Here is a 14,387-nt window from a genome sequence, read left to right as displayed (position 1 = left end):
GGGTTTGACCTAAAGGCAAACCCCTCATCCCTAACCCCCCAATCGTCCTCTCTTTTCTGTGTGTAGGTTGCAGGTACGCGGCTGTAATTGAAGATCTGGAATCCTTGTGCAGAGACGAACAGATCCCCCTTCGTTTCGTGGATTTTTCGGAGGACCATGTGCATGCCGGGTGCCATCGTCCTGTCAACTTTCGCTCAAATTTGCAGAACAGCACCGTCTCGACATTTTACTACTAATTCCAGGTCCGCAGCTTCATCCCATATCCCTATCTCTGTTTATAAGCTAATCTTTCCTACTTTACATGCATTCCTAGTTCAATCTTTCTATCTACATTCTTTACAAAAGAGGGTATCCTTGATGTCTTAACCCTTGAAACTCATTTAGAATCCAATCTTGCATTGCGTGGGATTGGATCTTGTGGGTTTCAACCCCTCTTTTGAATGTAAAGTCCCTCCTAAGTGAAAACCATCAACCCTAGTGACTCTCCCTTCTCTCTCCTTGGGGTTGGGGAGGGGAGAACAACTAGGGTTCAATTTTTCTGCTTTACATTTTGGTGAACCTGACGTGAGCATCCTAATTCTGATTATTCATGGTTAGATCTGAAAAATTTGCTTCCTTAATTACATTTCCATGTTTGATCTTTTGCAAATTTTAGAGGCTAATTGCATAAAAACCCTAAAATTTTCTTTTTAGTAATTAAGCTTGTGAAATGTTTAATTGTTAATGCTTGTTTCAGATCTATCCTTCTATTGCAAATTGTCAATTCATATTTGTGCTTTAATTCTGAAAATTAAGTGGTTAAATGTCAAAACCCTAATTTTTAAGACCTCCTTGATTCAACCTTTGACTGATAATTTCACTAATCAAAACACTTCCAAATCGGCTGTAACTTTGGATTCCGCAATAAAATCACAATATCTTTCATCCCTGAAAATTTGGAAAAAAGTTGCGAGGACCGTGTGCACCCTGAGCGCCATCGTCCCCGACATTTTTTCCAAAATTTCGGGAGCTAGATCTTACTGTATTTTTCTGCTAAAATCTAGAATTTTGGCTGATTTTATCAATTGTAACACTTTCAAAATTAAAGTCAAAGTTGGTCTAGTGATTGCTTGGATTGAGGCTTCTAATCATTCAAAAACTGTTGAAATTGAAATTCATATCAAAATTGTGTTTCTTACAATCCTAAATCTGAAAAGTGTGTTAGCATTCATTCGAAATTTCAGTGTTTTATTCAAATTTTTACTTTTGAAATTAAGTGTTTAATTGCGGTAACTCTGATTTCCGCTTTCAAATTTGAATTTTGCATGAAATCGAGTCAACTTTTAAATTTCGAAACTTGCGTTGCTTTCAGCATTCCCTCTAAAATCATAAAATTCAAAATTTTAGTTTCCCCCTCTTTTTCAAAATTCAAATTTTACATTTTTCAACAATCTTGGTAGGGTTCAATTTTGAGATTGCAACTTTAATTTGGCCTATCTACAGATCGTAAAATCACTCAATTTTTTCAGATTAGCTTTAAAATCATCATAACTTTCATCCCTAAAAATTTCGAAAAAAGTTGCGAGGACCGTGTGCACTCCGTTCGCCACGGTCCCGAACATTTTTTTCAAAATTTCGGGAGATTGTCCTGATTGCATTTAACAGCTTAAATCTAGGAGATTGGCTGATTTTATTGAAATTTGCTACCTCTAAAATTCAAAATCTTCTCTCTCTCTTTAGTGCATGAGTTTTACAACAATAAGTCCTACTTACATTATTCCCGTTAGATGAAGCCTTAGAATTAAGTCTTTCCAAGGTTTAATTACCAAGGAGATGGAACCTAATTTGAATGGCCTTTTTAATGAGGACATGGGTAATTCCTCTAATCCTCTTAATGACGAAGAAGCTCTCCATGAGGTTTCTGTAGAACAACTTTCAAAATTGGATAACGAATTTGATGATTTTCGACAATGGATGTCTCAAGAATACCCCAATAGCGAAGCTCTTTCATTATCAGAGGGTCTAAAACGTATGGTTCAAAGTGATAAGAATGGAATTGATATTTTGCGTGGTATTGCACACATTGTGGATTCGAATGTGATGCCTATGAAGAGTTGTGCCGAAACTTTAGGTTATACACAACCTCCTACTCAAGTTAATCATTCTATTCCTTTGACAACTCCTATTGCTAGTATACCTACTTTTACATCAAACATAATGACTACTTCAATACAAGACATTCCTCCTATGATCACTAGTCATGGGGGAAATCCTTCTTCTTCAATCAACCCTCTTCCTTGATTCAATCCAACTTCTTCATTCATTCCTTCAATGAGTGTTCCTATTATATCTCCACAAATGAACACGACGCAAGGGGGCAATTCATTTAACCCTTCCATTCCTCCTTGTAGTGTTCCTCCTTTCCAATCATCTCCTATGACTAACTATCATAGTGTCCCACCACCTTACTCTCTACCTTCTTTCAATAACATAACACCTCCATCACAATCTAACACATCTAATATGAACTCTTCGACTGAAGCAACCATTAACAATCTTGCACAAACTGTCTCTTCTTTACAGCAACAAATTGCCTCTATGAATCAATCTAAGTTTAGTGTGCCCACATTTGATGTTGTGAGCCCACTTTCTCTTTACATTGTTCGAGCTATCCCCCCTAAACATGTTGAAATTCTGCATTTGGAGCTTTATAATGGTAAGGGCGATCCTTTAACACATGTTAAGACCTTTCAAACAATATGTACTGATTTTGCTTATGACCAAAGGTTGCTTGCAAAACTGTTTACTAGAACATTAAGAGACAAAGCCCTACAATGGTATTGCTCGTTGCCTTCTTATTCTATTACTTCTTTCGAACAACTTGCAAATGCTTTTATTCAACAGTTTCAAAACAATATAAGTCCTAAAGTTACTTTGTTTGATTTAATGCATTGTAAACAAGGTGTTAAAGAAAAAGTGACTGATTTCATTAGTAGATATAAGCATTTGTATGCTCAAATTTCATTTCCAGTACCTGACAATGATATTCAAAGAATCTTTATTTCTAATTTACAAAAGGATATTAGAGAAAAACTTCTGTTTTCTGAGTTTACTTCTTTCCAACAGTTGTGCGCAACTCTTCACAATTATCAACTGACTGTGAGTCAAATGGAACAAGCAAATCCTATGGCTCTGAGTGATAAGGGTGATAGTAGTCAACAACCATTTGGGAAGTTTAAACCGAACAGAGAGTCCATTAAATTCAATGAAAACATCATCAACAACCATGTGAATGCAGCATTAGGTGTGCCTACTATTTCTAAGTTTTTCAAGAAAGAAAGAAAGTTTACTCCTTTGAATGAATCATTGCATAGTATTATGAATAAGTTATTGGAACAAAATGTGCTTACTATTCCTCCTATAAGGCAAATAGACCCTACAAAGATTAATTCACCCTATTTTGATAACAAATCTTTTTGTCAATTTCATCGTCATCCTAGGCATGATACTGAAAAATGTTTTGCTTTAAAATGTAAAATTCAAGATTTGATTGATAATAATACTATCTCTGTTTCTGGTGTGAATGATAAAGGCAACACATCTATAGCTCCTCCTAACCAAAATCTTAAGATTTTTACTAATGCAATTGATACTAATGATTCCCCTGTCTCACCTGATGATCTTGTGTCTATGACTCCGAATGTGATTAACTTTGTAGAGCAGCAGAAAATCCCTAAAGAACCTTCCATCACCTTTGATTCTAGTGAAACTATCAGGGCACCTGATGGTCCTTTATATATAGTTGCAAAAGTCAAAAATACACCTTGTCGTGGAGTGCTTATTGATCCTTCTTGTATGGTTAATATCATTACTGAAGAATTTCTTTTTACTTTGCAATTGAATCAAGTGATCTATGATGAAACAAATGTGGTTGTGAAACTATTTGATGCATTTTCTTCTCCTACAATTGGTTCTATTACATTGCCTATTGAGGTCCATGACAAATCCCTTGATGTGGACTTTGCTATTATTCCATCATCCGAACAATTTCGTGTGAGGCTAGGCTATCCTTGGCTATCTTCCATGAAAGTTATTGCTTCTCCTATTCATAAGTGTCTGAAATTTCCCCATAATGGTGAAGTTGTTACTGTCAATCATAGCCTCTTTAAACCAGCTGAAAGAACTTCTAGCGTTCCTATTGATTACTTTTGGCCTAAACAATTCCAATCTCTTCTTCCGCGAAGTGATCATCTTTTCAAATCTTATCAAAAGTGGAAAAAAGATATGATCCTATCTCTAAGTGAACCTAGAACACCCAAACTTGACATTCCTATCATTCTTGAGAAGGAAGTTCTTCCTTTGAAAGATAAAACTAATGTCTTTCCTCAAGAAGATTCCCAACCCATTCCTATGAATGTGACTATGCCTATATCTAATAAACTTCCTAAAAGTAGACCTATACCTCCTCGTCATGATGGACTTGGTCTCCTTCCTAAACCAAATATTCCTCCTTTATATGGAGCAGTTCCTCCTCCCTCTTATGGAGAGAAGAGACCTTCCTCTTCTCCTATTGTTCAACCTAAGAGACCACAACCTAAACACCCAAGTGATAAGGATGAGAACATTCCTCCTCCTCAATCTTCTCAACTTCCTACTAAGACTAGACGAAATCGTTCTGCACGTGAACGCCGACGAAAGCGTTGTCTTAGAGCTCAAGTAGCTGCTTCTCAGACTTTGCAATCCCCAAAAACACCTTCAACCAGTATTATTCCATTTTCTCCTCAGCCGACGATTGAGCCGAAATCTCCTAAACATAAGATGCATGATGGTCTTGATCCTGTGCGAGTTAAAGATCCTATTTTTATAAATCTTGATGATGATATAGATGAAAATGTTATTCATGATGAAAATGTTACTCCTGTTCATTCTGATAGTGAATATGAATATGTTGATGTTGATAACCATTTATCTAACGAATTTTCTAAAGCACTTATCCTAGCTCCTAGACAAGAACAATGTGGCTCGGAACATGAACATAGCCCTTGTTTGGATCTTATGATAGCTCCATCTGCTGTGTTGGATGTTCCTCCTCTAGCGTGTTTCCTACCTTCCCGAAATATTGATCAGCAAGATCAGGGGGTAGATGACGTGCTAGACTAGTTCATTAGCATAGTAGATTCTCTCCTCCTCTCTTTTGTTACTTCTTCTATGTGTTATTCTCATTCTTCTATTTGTTGTCCTTAGTGTTGTCTACTTGAGGACGATGCAAAACATTGAGATCTCTTTTGGTCTCTCTCATGTTGACTCAAAAGACACATGTGTTCCCTTCTTCTAGGTGACCTTCCTTGATTGGGGAATGAAGAACAATTATGCATACATACATATGATATACATGAATTATCATACAGCATACTAACCCCGAGGAAAGCGAAGTCACCTCGTGCTTTGTGTTTTGTGTCTATTATCCTTGGGCTTATTTCACACTTGAGGGCTAAATCCTTGTGATAACGTGCTCCTTTCTCATTTCTTATATGTATCACTACCTTAAAGCAATCACCCCCGGTGAGGCATGTGCGATCACTTTAATGTAGGGGGGCATACATCCTATTCATATCTTTTCAAGATACTTGAAAATTTCTTGACAAATTTAGCTTTTCCTTGAAAATTTTTGATATCTTTCTTGCATGACTCATAGTGAGGGAACCTTACTACTAATAGTCATGGTTCTCCGACGTGATCTTCCCTTTTACTTTGTCAATCGAAGTCGTAAGATCCTTAGTCCACTGGGGGCTTGGTGTATCTTGCCTCCTTGATGTGGTGAAAGTCTTTCAATGTTGTTTCCTTGTACTTTACCGGAAGTATGAGCGTACGCTTATACTCCCGCTAAAGTGGGGGCTAAATGTAGCGTCCTAAAATTGTGACACTTGCAATTTCGACTACATTTGGGTCTTCACGATGGCGATGCAACACATAACCTGAATGGAGACCCCGAAACTTGTTCATGATATCAAAAACTACATTTTTCTGCACCCTAGCCTGATCCTCCTTGCACCCTGCTGTCCCTGGAGGTGGGACCATAGTGCCCAACGCCCTAGTCCTTCAGGACTAGGGCACCCAGTGCCTTGGTCCCCCAGGACCATGGCGCCCAGCGCCCTGGTCCATGGCCCTATTTTTGGGCCCGGTCTCTTTTGGGTCTCGGGTCTTTATGTTTGCAAATCGGAAAATAATATTTCCTGGTCAGCCTAAGGTCAGGAAAATCAGTCTATCAACCCTAATTGACAAGTATATAAACTACATTTCCTCTCCCATTTTGGTAGATGAAAAAAAGGCGGAAACGATATTCAAGCATTCAAGCATTCAAGCATTCAAGCATTCCTTCAAGCAATTGAGCATTCTAAGTCTCCATTCAAGGCTAAGTGTTGCATTCAAGACAAGGATTCAACCATTGAAGAGGAGATCACATACAACATACAACATACTACATACATTACACCTTCGCATGTAAGAATACAAACATTCTTACAACAAGGTATCAGTACTTGTTTACATTACAAACATTTACATTTACAGCATTCTCATTTCTTGGTTAATTCCAAAACCGGGGTTTGATCTAAAGGCAAACCCCTCATCCCTAACCCCCCAATTGTCCTCTCTTTTCTGTGTGTAGGTTGCAGGTATGCGGCTGTAATTGAAGATCTGGAATCCTTGTGCAGAGACGAACAGATCCCCCTTCATTTTGCGGATTTTTCGGAGGACCGTGTGCACGTCGGGGGCCATCGTCCCATCAACTTTCACTCAAATTGTTAGAATAGCACCGTCTTCACATTTTACTACTAATTCCAGGTCCGCAGCTTCATCCCATATCCCTATCTCTGTTTATAAGCTAATCTTTCCTACTTTACATGCATTCCTAGTTCAATCTTTCTATCTACATTCTTTACAAAAGAGGGTATCCTTGATGTCTTAACCCTTGAAACTCATTTAGAATCCAATCTTGCATTGCGTGGGATTGGATCTTGTGGGTTTCAACCCCTCTTTTGAATGTAAAGTCTCTCCTAAGTGAAAACCATCAACCCTAGTGACTCTCCCTTCTCTCTCCTTGGGGTTGGGGAGGGGAGAACAACTAGGGTTTGATTTTTTCGCTTTACACTTTGATGTGAACTTTGTTGAATGTATAGACCATTGTACTGACTGCCTCTCTCCAATATACATGTGGTAGGTTTGCTTCTGATAACATACTTCTTGCTGCATCCAAGATAGTTCTATTTTTCCTTTCAACAACTCCATTCTGTTGTGGTGTCTGAGGTGCTGATAGTTGTCTTCTGATTCCATTTACTTCATAGAATGTATTAAATTCCTTAGATGTAAATTCTCCTCCTTGATATGATCTTAGACATTTGATTTTCTTACCAGTTTCATTTTCTACCATTGCTTTGAACAGTTTGAACTTTCCAAGTGCTTCTGATTTTTCTGTGAGAAAAGTAACCCAACACATTCTAGAATAGTCATCAATGATTAGCATGAAATATCTATCACCTTGTAAGATTTTAGTTCTAGCTAGACCACATAGATCAGTATGATTTAAATCAAGAGAATTATTGGATTTCTCTGGAATACTTTTGAAACTACCTCTAACTTGTTTTCCAAATTGACATTCCTTACATACTATATTGTGAGGTTTGAGAATTTTAGGTAAATCTCTAACTACCTTAATAGTACTGTTTTTCACCATGCAATCAAAGTTTACATGACAGAGTCTCTTATGCCATAGCCAACTTTCATCAATATGTGCAATTAAGCATGTCTTTTCACTATTATTCAAATGAAAGATATTACCTCTAGTCTGATTATCAGTTGTAATTTCCAAACCAGTTCTATTCATGATTTTGCATTTTCCATTTTTGAATTGTAACTGAAATCATTTCTCAACTAATTGACCAACACTCAAAAGATTATGCTTTAATCCTTCAACATAGTAAACATTGTTAGTGTTATGCTTACCATCAAGAGATATTGTACCCTTACCTTTGATCAAACAAGCTTTGTCATCTCCAAATCTCACTAAGACTCCATTGTATTCTTGAAAGTTCAAGAATTTACCTTTGTCTCCTGTCCTATGATGTGAGCATCCTAAATAAATGATCCATTCATCCTTTACTTCAACTTTAGCTACCAAGGCCTGTTCTACCGGTTGAGGAGTAGGTGTCGATTGATCTTCTATTATAGCAATAAAAACCCATCCGTTGTCTGTCGGATCCTCATCAGAATTATCAGTCACTCCTTCATCGGCAATGTAACAAGATTTGTCTTTATTCTTCTTAAATTTGTATCTCTGATATTTAGGGTTAGGCTTGTATGTTCTTCTAGCTTCTTCTCTTAGTCTAGCATGTCTATCAGGGCATCTTGAAGCCATATGACGAATCTTATTGCAGTTAAAACATTTAAAGGGTGCTTTACCTTCATACTTACTTCCAACTAGACCTTTGGGTATTTTCCCTGCAAATAGTGCTTCAAGTTCTTCAAGTTCTTCATTTTCTTTCCTTCTTTCTTCAAGTTATTTTGCATAAAAGGCTTTCCAATCATATTTGTCAAATGATGGAGTAGATGATGTTGATGCTTTAAAGGCTAAATCTATCTTTATAGTAGCAACAGGACCAAATTCTTCAATTTCAAAAGCTGAAAATTTTTCAATCAATGTATCCCTGGTTACTAATGTATTAGGCATTGTTATTAACTCATTTATAGCAGTAACCTTCATTTTATTTTTTGGTGGAAATCCTCTTAAAACTTTTGAAACAATTTCATCCTTACTTAAGGTTCCTCCACAACATTTAATAGCCAAAACAATCTCATTTACTCTTTCCATAAAAGCAGAAATCCTTTCATCTTCTTCCATTTTCAGATGTTCATACTTGACCCAGAAGCTTTCAAGTTTTGTAATTTTGACTATGGAATCTCCTTCATTCAGTGTTTCCAAATGATCTCAAATAGCTTTAGTAGTAGACCTATCTGATAGTCCCATGATTTTTTGATCAGATAATGCACTCAAAAGTGCTTCTCTTGCTTTGCAATCATTTTCTTCATCTTTTGTTAAGTTGGGTAGATTGGGCTGACTCTGAGTAGGAGCAGTATAACCATTCCTTGTAACATCCCAGATGTCCTTTCCAATGCAATTTAGATGTGTCTCCATTCTGATCTTCCATATGCCATAGTTGGTTCCATCAAGTTTAGGACTGTCCTTCCTAAAATAGTTAGTAGACATTGGATCTACTCAAGCTATTAAACTTCTACAAAAGAGGACTAGGATCTGATACCAATTGTTAGGTCTCAGAGACAATTGAGAGGAGGGGGGGTGAATCAGTTGTCAAATAAATTCAAACCAAAAACAACTTAACCAACTTAATGCTTAATATCGGTAAACCAATCTAATATGTTGGTAGATAGTTTTAATAGTTAATTGCAATATTGGTAAGGATTAATGCATGAAACAAAAGGACAAAGTCATCCACAACACACAACACCAATATTTGTACATGGAAACCCTGTAAGGGGAAAAACCATAGTGGGAAACCTTACCCATAATCAGATGATACTAGTGCAGATAGTAAGTGTATACAAATGGGGTCTACAAATGCAGAAAGGCCAAGCGCCTAGAGCTCGCTGCTTAATCACAAAATGGGAGTCACACTTACTATAGTTGGATGGTTAAATCCAATAAGGATGTACTGCTCAAAATGGCATCTTCATATGTTGGATTTAGTACCGGTGTAGTTCTGATTGTCTTCAAAAAAACCTTCCTTCAATCTTCAAATGATCCTTTTTCGCATTTCAAATTCGATCTTACAAATAAGATCTTACATTTATACCATACCCTAAGACCAATTTTAGTAGATCGACTCTACAAGATATTGCAATAAAATTAATTTACATATAAATTAATACCCGATGCAATAAATGATTCAATATGTCGGCTTGATGCATTTACAACAATAATAAGTCATCTCCATAGCGTGCCATGCTGATCTGGAAAAGATAAACCTGTCGGTATAACTTGGACCTATTTGTCGGTAACAACAAATATGCAAATGCTAATATACCAATAAACAAAACTCCAAGACAAAGTGTCCACATGATGTCTTCGACATAACCAAGTGTTTCCATATCATTCCAAGTGCCAGTGATCATTATATCTTGCCAGTGTACCAGATACCAGTGACTATGCATGAGTCACTTTCTTGCCGGTGAATGTTGCTGATTCTCCAAAGTGCCAGAGTTGATAAGTGTTTAGTAGGTGTTGACATCAATGGCAAAACCATACCAAAATACCAACACTATAACTAACAAATATATGTTTAGAAAAAGATATCTATTAATAAAAAGTATATATTTTTCTTTTATTTTTCTCATTCTCATAGGCATATTTTCATTATGTTTCAAATGGGCGTCTATTGACATAATGAGTACCTAATATAAAAAATTAGTGGACACTCATTTATAATGGGTACTCTTTACTTTTAAAATTATTTTCTCATGCCTTTTCCTTGGTTGTAGGCTTGGAAATCTAACCCTAAGCTTTGGGCCCAGTGATAACTTTAATAAACCCCCTCCCAAAAAACTATATAAAATCTTGCTGATTTTTTTTTTTTTTTGAAAAATAATAATTTTTATTGGCAAATCTTTCCTTTTTTGAAAGAAAAATATTAATTTTATTGGTGAATTTTTTTATATCGATTTTTTTGGTAGAAAATATTGGCAAAATCTTGGAAAATAATAAGAGTATTCATTAATTACTATTGTAAATCCTTTCATTTAAAAAATAGGTTTTTATAGAAAAGTAGAGGCCTAAAGGTGGAAATCATTAATGAGTTTTAGGGGTGGACTCTACTTTATTTAGTTTCTACCATTAATTTAAAATAATCCAATAGCCCTCTTTGAATTTGTGAGATAAAATTGTTGGAATCCAATAACACTGAGAGGGAGGGCTGAATCAGTGTTATACCAGAATGATCAATTTTAGCCTTATTAAAACATGCATACACCAACCTGTATACCGGTACATACAAAATTGAAAGAAGTAAAGAAACCAATAAGCCAATCACAAAAGTGAGAAACATAACACACAAAATTATACATGGAAAAAATCAAAGAGGAAAAACCATGGTGGGATTTGTGACCGACAATATCAATCCACTAGCCATATGAAGAGATATTACAAAATATAGGGGCCTACACTTGCAGGAAGGCTTACTACCTAGAGCACACTGCTCAATCACAAAAGGATCCTCACTGAATAAATATAAATCTTGGCTACAATCTGGAGAAGTGTTGAACTACAAAAGATAGCATCTTCTATGCCAGAATACAGTTCTAGTTAAGCTCTGTTTGTTCTGGTCTGAAACCCTAAACCCTTTACCGAAATAATCCTTACATAAATCTCCTCACATACATCATCTCTCTGATATATTTTGCATCTCCTTCGTAATACATATTTGCATGATATTGCATTCATATATCCATTACCATCACAATTACCATATATCAAAATGATCTAATCCAACTGACCTATATACCCTATACAACTTATTGTGCCTTATGTGGCTTACAAATATAATTACAATATCAATATACATTTCGGCTAGATAACATAAATACATGAATATCAATCAAAATTACCAATGTCAGATCCAGGAGATGTCAGCCTCCAATACCGATAACCATATTCTAAACCATGTCGGCCTGCATTGTCGATAACAAAAGAAATCCTTCTATTGTGTCGATGTCGGTGCTAGTGTAGTGTATGTCGGTACACAAGTGAACCAAATCATGAAGCCAGAACAAGATACCATGTTGCCATCAATGACAACATAGTGAAACCAACCAATTAAGTGTCAATTGGCAACAATCTCCCCCTTTGGCATTGATGGAAACACTCATGTGAAAAATGGTCAAGGTTTCATCTATTGGTTTCATCCTGCCTGCTCCCCCTAAGTTGAATATTCATCAATGTAAAATACTCCATACTCCATGTCTCCCCCTAATATATACAACTCCCCTTTTTTTGTTTTTCACATCTATATCACTCCCCCTTTGACATCAATGCCATCAAAATTTCCAAAAAGAATGTCAAAGATCCAAAAACTGTACAATGAATATCCCAAAAATATCTTACCGGAGCTTAACAAATTTGAAAATTTCTAGATATGTCTTCTCCAATAGCTCAAGATAAGTATCCCAACCAGTTTTGAAAGTGTTGAAAATAGATACAAGTCCATTTAGTATATGAGAAAATGACTCTTTCTCACTTAACTCTATCGGTGTGGCCTCTCCAACCATATCCATACACTCCTTGTGTACACTGAGTGAATCCAACTAGGGACTCACCAGGCCTCTCAGACTTTTGGCTCTTCTTATAATTTTGTCTTTTTCCTTCTCAAGAATAGAAATTTGGGCTTCCAAAACCAAAATTTGACCATCAATGGATGTAGTCAATGAAGTCAATCCATCAAAATAATTAGCTAAATGTAAATATTTGTACACTGCTTCAAAGAATTATCTATCAGTTTCAACTTTTCATCAATCTTCTTCTTCTCAGATTCAATCATCTGATCAAATGTAGCTCTTTTAGCTTGTGTGAACCTTTTCAATGCTTGTCAGGTTGAAATCTGCTACAAGGATTGAAAATCCTTTGAAATGTTCTCAGTAATTATCTTTAGCTTGCCGGATGGGCTCGCTTCTCTATCAATTTTGCACTTCAGGACTCGTCTAAGTAAAATAATGATAGACTGATCAATAATCCATTTATCCATACATGTCAATTGACAACCTATGAGGTGTCAATTAACAACAATGATGGACCAACTATTGGTTCCCTGCCAGATTCCCCTTTCTTCTCCTTTGATGATTTATCCTTTATAGCTTCCTCACTTACATCAATGGCTTCGCCACTTGGTGTAGTCTCTGTAAATACCAGTTCCTCTGTACAAACTATAACCTCAACTTGTACATTTATATCCAGAGGACTGTTATCCTCAATATTAGTATCTTGTACAATATCAACCTTTTCACTCTTTGTATTTGCCGATATCTCAACATTTGTATCTATCGGGGGCTTAATTTCCACTATCTTAATGTTTTTCAAAAATGAGGGTGAAGTACCCATAATACCCTTTCCTTTTCCTTCAACCGAAGTGTCTATAGTATCTATCTTTGATTCTGGTGAAGTAAAGAAACCTCAATTCTCTCCAAAGAACTTAACCCATGCCTTGTGGGTCTCCTTTATTATCTCATTTACCCTTCCTAGCATCAGACTGGTTATTCTATGTTTGTTGTTAAATAATTTTCTATCTGTCACCTCAGGTGTCCTACCCATTTCTTCTGGGGTAATAGAAACACAAACAAATCATAGATCTTGAATTTGTATGTGTTTATCTTCTTGCATTGTTGATAGTCTCCTAGCATCTAACATATCATATAATTCTGTCGATATTTGATCTTCAATTTCTACCAAGGCTTTCTTATAAATATCCAAATATAACAATATTGCTTCCTCTACCTCTCTTTGTTCATCATTCTCTAAATGATCATAGTAAAATTGTACATTCTTTAACATGCCATCCTTAGTTATTTCATCTACAAACTCTACACAAGTTTTTGGTGGAATGATAGTTACATTACCAGATTGAATTGTCGTATCAATGTCATTCTTCTTCTTCATTTTTGCAGTACTGGATGGAGTTGAAGATGTTACTTTTTTGTTCTTGCTTCTGTGTCAGTAACTTGAATGTAAATTTCCTAACCGGTTGCTTTTTAGCCTCTACCTTGGTTTCCTCTGTTTTATGTCAGATGAGTATTTCTCAACAATATGCTTAGGAACCCTTTCCCTAGATTTCATAGACTTCTGGAATCCCTTAAAATATCCCCATACTTATCATCCCTCTAACTACCTAATGTAGCAATTTATGATTTCAATTGTCTCCCTACCAAGATATCAAATGCTTGTTGCCTCTTCCCAAAACCAGGAGTGTCATTCGTGAAAAATAACACTAAGCAGACAATTAAGTTGCCATACCAAAAAGTCCCTTTCTTTTCACCTTTAATCTTTCCTAGGTTTATCAATAATTCATCTAACATCCAACCACATAGATCCAACTTCTTATTTTCTCTCATCATGTTATAGGCTACAAGAATGTGGGAGCTAGAAACAAAATTCTCACGGTTTGACTGAGTTACCTTATAACCGATGATCATGCTACCAAATCTGATATGCGTGTCAGTAATAGTGCTTATTCTGATAGATCTCCTGTTAGACTTTGTGTCGGTGATTTTGTAGACATAATCATTAGAGACCTTGTTATCTGGATGCTGCCCAACTTGTGGTAAACCAGTGATTTCCCTGATGGCTTCCTTGG

This window comes from Cryptomeria japonica, chromosome 11 (genome assembly GCF_030272615.1).
Source record: "Cryptomeria japonica chromosome 11, Sugi_1.0, whole genome shotgun sequence".
Taxonomy (NCBI): domain Eukaryota; kingdom Viridiplantae; phylum Streptophyta; class Pinopsida; order Cupressales; family Cupressaceae; genus Cryptomeria; species Cryptomeria japonica.
Note: the sequence above shows the minus strand (reverse complement) of the source record.